Source organism: Lissotriton vulgaris, chromosome 5 (genome assembly GCF_964263255.1).
Source record: "Lissotriton vulgaris chromosome 5, aLisVul1.2, whole genome shotgun sequence".
In the NCBI taxonomy this organism is placed as follows: domain Eukaryota; kingdom Metazoa; phylum Chordata; class Amphibia; order Caudata; family Salamandridae; genus Lissotriton; species Lissotriton vulgaris.
Window position 1 is genome coordinate 228,018,943 of NC_141693.1, and position 6,549 is coordinate 228,025,491.

Below are 6,549 nucleotides of genomic sequence, written 5' to 3' on the forward strand. Positions count from 1 at the left end.
TTAAAACGATTCACCAAATGGCACAATCTAAAGGTACTGAAGCTTCAGACTTGTATTTGTTACATGAAGGCATCTCACAAGGTTAAGCAACACCTAAATTAATGGAACACATCCAGAATGAATTGAAAACATATTTGAACAATAACATGTTAGAATTACTATGCTACTGAGAAATTAATATGATTAACATATACTCAAAACTGAAAAAGACATACTGAAATAAGTATCACCAACACTAAATTTAATTTCACCGTTCTAAAATGAATATGACATATGCTGAAAGGGATATGACACTCAATGAAGTGTATGACATGCACCGAGAGCGAGGGATACGACATGCGCACTAAAATATTTGACACATTGAAATTAACAGAACCCTACTGAAATTAACGTACATGATTCATTAAAAGGAATAAGAAGTATAATTATGTTGTTAACATGTGCATAGTGCCAGCAAAATGTTCACGACAGTAAGGTGTATTCTTTATATTCGCTATTTTGTTCGTGGAATTTTGAAGTTGATCAATTGTGTCTTATGTAAAACGGTGCTTGATTGTGTGAGATTAGAAAATAATATAGTCAATGTTTGGTGTAAATTGGTTGCGTGGATTGATATGAAGGGAAAGTGTTTTTGATAAATGTATCTGAATATTTGTATGGTGAATGGTATGGTGGTGTGTGCTGTCTAAGGATGACCATTTGAAGGAGTGTCTGGAACGATGGTGAACAGTAGTGTTTTGAGTAGAGAGTAATGTTTGACAATCAGATGAAAATCTTATTATAGATTATTGGACCTGGGGTTTTTGTGAACGTTATAAGAACTGTTTGTAGTGTCCTGATTGGAAATATTTAGTGGGTAGCCTAAAACTGGGTATTCTCTATGTCTGAACTGGGATATGTCTATGTGTGATGTTCAGCAGAGCATCCTGAAGGGGTTGACAAAGTCCATTCTGTAGGAGAGAGCACAGTATGTAAAATAGATTCAACATGGTACACCTGTCTAACTCTATAGGCTACTTTAAAGTCATCTAAAGACAGCCTCCCACTCATCATCACTGAAGTGCTGATTTTCTGTCCGCTTTATGAAGCACTTAATAATAAATATATGCACGATTAGACTTATTGGATGGAATACTGACTAATTGTAAACACATTTTAAAGAATGTGACACACCTTGAAATGAATATTATACACACTGAAATGAGTAAGACGCATGTTGAAATGGATAAGACACACTTTTAAATCAATAGAGAAGCAGTCCATAAGGGTGATCTGGACAGAGGCCTGTAAGAAAGCCTTTGACACCCTCAAGGATTCCATCCGTAAAGCACCAGTATTCAAGGCATCTGACTTTTCCAAGAAGTTCATTGTGCAAACGGACGTTTGCACAACTGTCTTTGCACAGTTAAATGAGGAGGACCTAGACCAACCGGTAGCCTTCATTAGCAGGAGGCTACTTCCCCAGGGAACAGAGGTGGAGTGCTTTTGAGAGAGAGGCGTTTGCTGGGGTCCGGGCATTGAAGAAGCTGAGACCATACTTGTTTGGTACTCACATCCAGGTTCAGACAGACCACAGGCCTCACAGTTTGTTCATGCAATGAGGAGTGAGAAGACCAAGCTGTTGGGGTTGTCCATCTCCTTACAAGGAATGGACTTTTCACCGTCCTGGTCCACATCACACAAATGCTGATGGTCTCTCCAAGTTCTTCTGTCTTAGTGATGAGTATTCCCAGTATGCCCACTTTCAGCTGGGTGGGCACGTTAGACCTGTCAGCCTTAAGGTGGTCTTCCGCAAAAAGGTTTGCTGTGCTTCTCCATTATTGCTGATCTCATTTTTGTTGGCCTTAGGACTCTGTGCCCTTTACCACTACTAACCAGTGCTAAAGTATGTGTGCTCACTCCTAAAACACAGGCACATCAGCTTACCCCAAATTGGCATATTTAATTTACTTGTAAATCCCTTGTAAAGTGATACTACATGCACCCAGGACGTGTAAATTAAATGCTACTAGTGGGCCTGCTGCACTCTTGTGCCTCTCTGTAGGCCTCAGAATATGTCTCAGGACTGATATTGCAGCCTGTGTGTACAGCTTTAACTGCCACTTCGAACTGACAATATAAACAGGCCTAAACATGCCTTTTCAATACACATAACTAACCCTTAGGCTAGGCCCTAAAAAGCATATAGAGTAGAGTGCTGTGTATTTAAAAGGTTGGACATCTACGTATACGTTTTACATGTCTTGTTAGTGAAAAAACTCCCACATGTGTTTTTAACAACTGCAAGGCCTGCTTCTCCCATAGGATAACATTGGGTTACCTTATTATATTGAATAAGTGATAACTTTAATTAGGGAGCAGGTAGGAAAGTTGAATTTAGTTTAAAAAAAAGAATTAAATGTAAATCCCTCTTTAATGGTAAAGTCGGATTTTAAGTCAGAATTCTAAAAATGGCAGTTTTACAAAGTTGGCATTTAATTGTCCCAACCAATTGGTGCTTGCTGCCTATATGCAGGGTCGCATGACTAGATGTAGCTGGTAGTTGGTCTTTGTGCATTTCTCCCAGACAGTGAGACAAAGGGGGAATAGTTGTTCGTAGTATGGGCCATCTCTGAGTTGATGAGGGGTGGGGTGGGGCGGGAGCTGTTACCTGCCACACTTTTACATCACAAAGGCTCTGCCTCAGATTACTCACAAAGGGTTTGACACTAGTCTTGAGCCAGGATAGGGAGGAAGAAAGTTCCAACCACCACTGGGGGTAGAAACCTACAGAACCTTCTCCTACTTTAAAGCTGGCACAAAGTTTAAATATTGGACCCTCAGACTCAACTCTTCAGTACACAGCTGGACGTATGGAAGACTCAGAAGGACTGCTATGCTGCAAGAAGGACTGCTAGTCTCTGCCCTGCTACTCTGCTGCCTGAGTGAAAAGGTCTGGATCTGTTTCTTGAACCCAGGGCCACCAGAGTGACTCCAAGGGCTAGTTAGCTAGGCTCTAGATAAGAGCCATGGGGACAGAAAAGGCTCCAACCATCTTGAACCTAGGACCTAAATTCTGCCTGCTTTAAGTCTTGCCCACTCAAAGAGTTCAATCCCAGTCCAGGAACCTTGGAAGATGGCCTGTTGGTGATCTGCAAGCCCAGCTGTCATCTCTTAGGCAGAACTGACACAGTGCAGTGCATCTCGTCACAGCTCCACGTTAGAACATACTACAATGCATCCCTGAGGCAAGACTTTGCATTGCTGCCTGCAGCAATGCGGAACAGTCGCTGTGCAACACAAAGCTGCCGCAGGACTATGCACCACAAGCCTCCATCAACAACATCCTCAACAATGGTGCAGGGCTTCTTCTGACGAGCCCTGTTGACGGCCTCATTAGAAGCACTGCTACAGTACAAATCTCTGACGCGGGACCTCACATCACCTCCCCGCAGCTCCTCTGAACTGCCTCTGCACAATAAATCCTCAACTCGGGATGCCGCAACACTCCACAACCAGGATCTTAAGGTACTTTGTTCAGTGGGCATCATCTGGTCCATGTATCCAACGATTGCTCCATCACGATCAGACTGAACTTGCAACTTTGTCCTTGTCCGGCGTGACCAGATAACCACAGTTGGCCCTTTGTGCTTCTAAGCACTCTTCAGATAAATCTTTAAAATTGCATATCCCCGGTTCTACTTGTTGGATTGTTGTCATTTTGGTTCCATTAATTTATTAAATTGTGCTATATTTATCTAAATTGATCTGGGATTTTTCTAGTGTTGTGTTTTCACTTGATTACTCTTTGAATACTGCATAAATATGTTCCACAGTGTATCGAAGTTAAGCCTGACTGCTTTGTGGCGAGGAACCAGAGGGGTAAACGCAGGTTAATTTTGGGTTGCTTGTGACTTCTTCCTGACCGGAATGCTGCTTGAATAGGGTTTCACTCCAACAACCAGTAACCTAGTTTCTGCAATATACTAGTGTGAATATGGCATATGCTGAAGTGAATGGTACACAAGTTAGAATGAGGGTGACCAGTGTTAAAATATATATGACCAATGCTGAAATTAATATGACATGCACAAAAATGAATATGAGATGCAATAAAAGAATTATGACATAAATTGCAATGACTATGACATGTCTAATTGAATGACATATTGAAACGAATGTAAAGCACATTTAAATACACATAACAAGTGTTAAGTATGATCTAGAATGAAATGAATATGACATGTAAATTAAATCAATAATGCATGTTTTGAAATGAATATGACACATATTAAAATAAGTGAGAAATCAATATCTCCTAATTTCTTATGAATATAGAACATGTTTGAATGAATATGAAGCATGTTAAAATGAATAAGGGACATATTAAATTGGCTATGACACATGTTGAATTGAATATGACGTGTTAAAATGAACATGACATGCATGGAAATGATGAAGACACACTGAAATTAACATAACATGCACTGAAGCAGACCTTACATACATTAAAATGAATGTGATACATGTTGGATACAATCAAACCTGTGATGAAATTAATATGATATTCATTGAAATTGAGATAATACAAGCTCCGTGTCTCGAACATGCTAAGAATTTAATAGAAACAATCATAAACATTAAAATAAACATAAAGCACAATAATACATTAATGAAAAAATAACCATAGTGTTAAATATTTGTTTGGCACAGTGATGCATTTCAAGGTCAGACTTTTTCTGAAATAGAACACTTGGACGTACAGCATGCATTGCTTGAGACACAAAAAACAGAGGAGTTGGGGATCTTAGCTCAGCAGACAGCCAATGAACAAATGAACAAATACAGAGGCTTGAGAAGCTCCGTGTGGTGAGGCACTGAGCATATGACAAGCATTATCAGCTGAAGGTCAAAGTAATGTGCAATGTGTAAACTTAAAAACTGCAGTCAAATAGAGTATAAAGCTTGGAGCTTGCAGCATGAGAAGCTTGAGGCAAAGGGACAGAAGCCTGGAGTGAAAGAAACTTGAACAGACTGTAAGTACATTGAGAATGTATCCAATGACGCGACGTATATATGGACGTTCAAGTTGAATAACGTAGGAACATATGCATACAGTGTGAGGAACTTGTGGTGCGTGAACAGTAAAAGTGAGGTCCTTGATTATTTTAACATGCAGCTTGAGGAATTTAAAGCAGTGTGGTAGAGTGTAAGGTGCTTTAAGTTGGGCACTTGATAATGCAGTGAGGACCTTGTCTCCCTAGAGAATGAGGAGACTTAGATATTGGGATATACAGCTTCATGAGCTTAGCAAACTCTGCTAAGCAACGTGAAGAGTTGGCAGTATATTTAGACAAACAATGGGAGGAGCTTGACTTTATTTAAATACAATACAGGGACCAAGGGCACACAAATACTTAAATATAAAACATAGATAAAATATGTGAGGAGCTTGACTATTTTGCAAGACATCGCCAGAACCTTTGACTTGCAGGTATACAAGAGCTTGAACACATGAGCAGACATTGAAGTGCTTTAACATGTAACACAAAGATCTTTACATGGGCAAACAATGTGAGGAGCCTGGATTCAATGACAGAAAACGGGGAGCCTGTGGCACGCAAACTGGCAATAGGAACAACTTAAGTACATTTATAAGCAGTGAAAGCGGGGCATGGTGCAAACTGGACATATGTGCTTGCGGAATTAATATCTGCTGTGAACAATCGATATGTTAGGCTGCTGCTGGTGGAGGCCTTGCAATATTAACGTTTTTGCAAAATCCAATTTAAAACAAGCTATAAATCCTTTAATCTTTTGCTAATTTATTTGAAAAAATGGTGCCCTAAAATGCACCATACATCACAATTTGTTTCATGGGTTTTCTGGGGAAGAATTACTCAGTGCCCATCAAATCATACTACTATATGCAAAACTAAGTGACGTTAACATACACAATACAAAATAACTAATATCAGAGACCGTACCTAAGAAGGAGTTGGCGGTAATTTACTGGCTGCTGGTCCATTCGCAAGAAGGAGATTTTACTCTGCCAACAGAATTATGGGGAAGATACTTGCCGGAGCCATCTTTAGAACATCAATGGCAAGTATCTATGAGCATGTTAATTAAAATAGTCAAGCCTGCATCCCTTAGAAGGAATCACCTCTTTTCCATTCACAGAGCTTATTGGTCCCCCAAAAGACTGTCTATCTAAGTTTGGGAGAGGAGGCGATGTCGCTTGTCCAAAATGTGGTAGTATGAAAGAGAATGACGTCCACAAGTTTGTGACATGCCCAGAACTCCAGGTCTTTTGGAGTGACGTGAGTAAGGCTCTCTCTGAATGTATGACAATCAACATCGATGTAAGCGTTATGCTTGTTATTTTTGGGCAGCTTGATTCGTTGGTGAGGACTACAAGGGACCAGGCAAGGCTGATCTTTTATAATATACTATTGACGTGCAGGGAGATCTGTAAGCTATGGGTGTCTGAAATTGCTCCAAGATTTGAAAACTGGGTTCTTTCAGTTAAATATATAGCCTCCTTAGACATGCTGGGTGTCAGCAATC